Raw genomic sequence first — 6,000 nt, forward strand, 5'->3', positions numbered from 1 at the left:
CATGGACACTTTGGCATACACTGAGTGGGATATGCTCATGTCCTCATCCTCTGTGCCCTTTCTGATTCCCTCTCCCCTCACTCCACCATTTATGTCTTTCCCAACTACTCCTATTATTGCACCACAACTCTTTGAAATGTATAAAAGTTTTGTCTCTGGAGAGACAAAATTACTCAGTTCATCTTTGGCCTGATTTAACATTTCTGATGAGAAATGCTGCATCTCCTCCGGCCTCTGGGCTCTTCCAGAATAGTTGTGGTCCATTGTACTTCCCTTTTGAATGGACTTAGACCACCAAGATGCCATTTCAAGCCACATGGCATTCATACAGTTTGACAGGAAATTCTTTATTTGCATTACAAGTTTTTCTTAAAAGCAATTCAGACTATTAAAGCCATCTGAGATGAGATGCCACATTAAATTTATTCATGTCTCCTCTAATTTAAATGGCCATGTTAATCCTGCACACAGGAAAGAAAGAAATGAAAAGACTAAAGCCAAAATTCCTGTGGGCTTAACACACTACATGAGGTCTAATGACAAGACATAATGCAGGTCTCTTAGCAGACCACCTTGACTGCTCACTATCCCAAAGTATTAATAGTTATCATAGCCAGTATTCATATAGTTCTCAGTATATACCACCTTACATTCATGCTGATTTATGTTTGTGCTTGCTTTAACAAATATTTGTGGGTTGATTGGGTAATACCTAAAGGGGTTATGTGTGTGTGTATGTGTGTGTGTGTGTGCATGTGTGTGTGTGAGTATGTGTGACCAAGAGGTCCCTGCTCACAGTAGTGAACAATCAAAAGATTTGAATTTCGACCTTTCATTTCGAAAGTGTGTGTTAAACTTGGATTTTCTCAGTTATGACTGTCATCAAAGTAATAAGTCCAACAAATCAAATAGCCTTTGATACAAAAGTTTACAAGCCATACGGAAGCAAGTTTTCTTTGTCACATTAACTATGCTTGTCTCACTAAGAAAGTCTTCTGGCCCCAGCCCAGAAAATACTGCTCTTTATGTGTCCTCCTCCCAAACACTAAGGTTGAGTATGTAATAATTCTCTTGGTATCCCCAGTATTATGGTGTCAGCCTTTTATTTATTCCTTCCCCTGTGGACAACGATCTTTGATATACCCTATGAAGAATATAAATAAATGTGAATAACCATAATGCAAAGTATAAATGCAATAAAAACATACAAATAGGTGCTGAGGGAGTTCCAAAGAGGAAGTTTATGTTCAATAGGGGAATTGGAAAAGACTGAGCAAAGGAGTATATAATACCAGTTCTGGATATAGGTAAAACTAAATAGAATTCTGAAAATAGGTATAAAATAAATGGAGGGATTTCCCCCTTCTCCTGATATTTATAAATCAATCTTCAAAAGCACATTAAAAAACAACTAACTGCTAGATCAAACACACATTACTATAATCTTGTCCAGATTATTGTATGGAATGGTGGTATAAATGACAAAGAAAACAATTCTTTGTCAAATCCAGGATTTTCATGTCCAGGTAGAATAAAGTAGTCCGTAGTAGGCCAAAATATATTCTTTTAAAAATATTTAAGGCTTTAGAGAATTATGAAAATAATTTGGATGTGATGTTAAAACTCCTGAGAAAAATAATGTCCCTTGGGTAGTTAATGATAGCTAGTAATTATTTTTCCTACAAGGATATTTTCTAGGTTTAGCCACAGGTTGATGAACTTTGGCTCAAGTAGAGATATTTGTTATGAGAAAAAGAAGCCAGCAAACTCAGCTGTCACACAGAGCTATAGTGATAAAAAAATGAAAACTTACATAGCCTTCAAAATATAGCCAGTTTCCCTCTAAGGAAACTTTTGGATTTGTATGGTTCCCCTCCAGATAGGACCTTAACCTTGCAACTCCCAAAAGGCAGAGGCAGAGAGAGACCTTTCTTTTCTATCTCCTGGTGCTTAGAATTAAAGATTCGCCAAGTGCAAATAATTGCTTCAAAAATCACGGTGATCACTGTCTCAAAATTTTAACGCTCCATATGTTGAACAGACAAGAGTTAAGCAGAAAATCTCTACAGGAGAAATCAGGATTTTCCTAAAGATTTGAGGACTGAGGAAACCAAAGAGCAGATTTTCAAATGAAGTCCAGGGGCACAGCAGATATAGGAGCAATCCATAAGACGGTTGCTTGGAACAACTAAAGTTAGTCCTGGATTGAACTGAGCTGATCCTTTTCTCATTCCATCTGAATAAGAGAAGAAAGACAGTCCCATCTCTGTGGGAAGGTCACATCATATGGAGCCGTGTAGTTGTGTCAATCAAGCAGCTCATTCAGTCAGCACTCATGAGAAAAAATAATCTTATGATTTATAATCAGCCGAATAAATCAGAGACTAGAAACAGACCCACTGAAGACCCAGATTTGTCAGTTTGCAATAAATAAATATGACTCAGATAATAACAAAACTCAGGAAAAGTGAACAAAATAAGTGAAATAATTGAACAATCACACCATGGGATTAGAATCTATTTTTTAAATAAATAAAATCATTATTCTAGAATAAAGCAACACAATTTCTCAAATTAAGATGGCATTAATGACAAAGTGGATACACAGGATTGTAAACTGGAAAGAATAATAGTAGATAATGCACACAGTGTATCACAGAATAGGACAAAAAATATATTGAAGTGGAAGATTTCTGAGATATGCTCAAAGTGTATCATTACCAGTGTGAGTAAAAAAAAGAGAGGATAGAAAACGTGTACACAAAAAGACATTGGCCAAGAATTCACAAAGCCATTGAAAGATATCAACACATAGTCTCAAGAGGCTTAAAGCAGAACCATTACCAAGAAAACCACAGAGCAGAACATGGCACCCCTAAAGTGTCCCATGTAAAATTCCAACTTAAGAAAGTTAAAATAGCTAGAGCAAAAAAAACCCCATAGTTTTCAAAGGATCAACAATGTGACTGTCAACTTAGTTCTCAACAAAAATGATGCAAGCCAGATACACTGGAACAATACTGGGACACTGAAAGAAAGGCTGTTCCAGAATTCTGTATCTGGGGAAAATCTCTCACAACTAAAAAACAACAAAAGGTAATTTAAGGCAAGGAAAAACGAAGTGAATTTATTAACATTAGATCTGTACTAAAAGAAGTACCAAACAAAAGACAAATGATCACAGATGGAAAGCATGGAAAGAAACAGTAATGGAGAATGCAGGAAATGAAAACATGTGTTTTTGTATACTAGTCATATAAAAATGAATAGTGGATTTTGTGACAATTTTGTACATTATTAGCTAAAATTTGTGAAAAGAATTGTCCAAAAGTTAGGAATAGTGATAAATGAAGTTGCAAATGCTCTGTATCACTCTTAGAAAAAAGACAAAACTTATCATTTGTGATATGATGAAGATCCATGTTGTGTAAACCAGTAACAGCATAATAAAAACATGAAATTAATAAATGAGTACGAGGAAAGTATAATACTGTAATTAGCTAATTGCTTCAAGAAAAAAGTAAGAGAAAAAACTCCAACAAAAAAGGTAATTCATACAATAGAAAACCCCCAAATTGATCAGTAATTTCATTAAAGATAAATGGACTAAACATTCCAGGTAAAGGAAGAAGATTGCCAGTCTATTTTTTAAAATCTCAACTATTTAAGGGCCAGTTATATAGGATGCATTTAAGCCATATTAAATAATATGGCTTATAATATGGCATATAATATTAGCCCATATTTAAAAACCAATACAACAGGACTAGGGATATGGTTGAGGTAGTAGAGCACTTGCCTAGCATACCCAAGGCCCTGGTGTTTTTCCTCAGTATAAGTGAATATGCAAGTTGTTGTAGTTATACCATCAGGCAGTACCTGCAGACAGAATAAGCAAAGTTCATCAAAATTGGCTTAACATATCTACTAAAAGCTACTGCGAGTGGCTCATGCCTGTAATCCTAGCTACTCAGGAGGCTGAGATCTTAGGATTGTAGTAAAAGGCTAGCCCTGGCACCAAAGAACATGAGACTCTTATTTCCAATTAACCACCAGAAAACCAGAACTGGTGCTGCGGCTTAAGAGGTAGCACGATAGCCTTGAGCTGAAGAGCTCAGGGACAATGCCCAGGCCCAGAGTTCAAGCCCCATGACCAACAATCACAACGAAAAACACTGGGTTGACTATATATGGCATTTATAAGGACATTATAGAATATTCTACATATTAGATGCTATTTTAAATATTGTGTATATGATCTTTCATGATGTAATTTTGTGCAAAAATATTGTTTGTCTCAAGAAAGAAGGGAAGACATTGGGTGTATATCATTATAAATGGTAGGATTTGAGCTTGTGGTATAAATATCTGGCTTGATGCTTAGACTCATAGACCACCTACTACAGTGCTTGTCCAAAAACATGGTCTATAGTCTCCTAGAAGTGCCCATGGCATGCCCCACTCCCCAGTCTATCCTCCCACAAACATGTATATCACTCAGTATTGGTGAGGAGAAAATAGTCACCACAGATCAAAGATCTGAAAACTTTGGGAGGGATAAGAAAGTAAATAGACGGATTAGAGACAGAAAATTTCTGTCTTCTGAGAATTAAAAAGATAGAGGCTTTTCTATACAAACAAAACTTTGGATTTTAAATTATTTTTATTTTACTATTAAGTAGAGGTGCAAAAGCATTGTTCATTTTTCCTTCATTTCCCTGTTTCAATACATAGCATTTTAAATGTTCAGAGGAGTTATGCCTCAAGCTTCCTCCCCTAAGAGTATTGTCCTTTAGTCTGACAATATCTGTGTGAATGCCTACAGTCCTGTATAGGCTATCATGTCCAGTTATATTTTCAATCAAGCTCCCACATATGAGAGAAAATATGGGCCATTTTTCTCTCTGAGCTTGACTGGCCTCACTTACTATGGTTTGCCCCAGGTCCATCCATTTCCCTGAAAATGACATAATCTTATTCTTTTTAATGGATGAGTAAAATTCCATTGTGTATATGTTGCACTTTTTTCCCATCTACAAATCAGTTGATACTGTTTCTCTTTTTTTTCAGAGCTTTATTGGGTGGTTAAAAGTCAGGAAATATATGGTCCATGGTACCTTTGATATCAATTAGACTATCAGGTTCAAGTTTGACCCTTCAAAGAACCAACAGAGGCAGATCAGACGGCTTATGAGCAGTGAGTGGTTAATGGGAGAGACAAGAGTGTTAATACATTCCAAGGGGCTTGTTTCATCAAGAAAGATTGCACTAATCTGCAGAAGCCTAACTCAAAGGACCTCATAAGACACATTCTGTGAGTGTCAGTGTTCCACACCAATTACAGATTTCTGAAGGGCTATCAGAGCAAAACTATGCCCTTAATATGTAAGCCGACACTGCTGTAACTAAGATTGCAATTGGACTGGGACAAATCTCTATGATCTTGATATTTGAAAATCCAAATAGATGGTTTCCATAGAAATGAATAAAACCATTTCCAAATTACTTATTCAGGATTAATCCACTGTAGCTCTGCAAAGCAAATACATTTGATGAGGTTCAGTAAAGCAGCCAATGAAAAAATAAACGAAATTTTTCCAATAAGGTGTTTCCTTTGCTAACAAAATATCCATGCACAGTTAAAATATGGGCTTAGAAAAAGTGTTAGTGTGTGTGTGTGTGTGTGTGTGTGTGTGTGTAAAACATATTTCTTTTTGTCTGCTTTCTATTGCAATTTTAAGTTAAAACATGATGTCTACACATGGAACTGCTAAGTGTACATATTTGATGAATTTGCACAGAGTACACCAGTATAAATAATTATAGACCAGAAAACAGAATATTGCCAGTGACTCCCAGAACCCTATTAGCCTTCTTGTGTTCTAACTGATCCCCTAGGCCTTCCCTAGAAATAACTGATAACACCTTTCATTAATTCCATTCACATAAAATAATATAACATGTGCTTTTATGTGCTCAGTGGCTTCTAGTAAACTTTAT

The sequence above is a fragment of the Megascapheus bottae genome, chromosome 19 (genome assembly GCF_031878675.1).
Source record: "Megascapheus bottae isolate mThoBot1 chromosome 19, mThoBot2.hap1, whole genome shotgun sequence".
Lineage (NCBI taxonomy): Eukaryota > Metazoa > Chordata > Mammalia > Rodentia > Geomyidae > Megascapheus > Megascapheus bottae.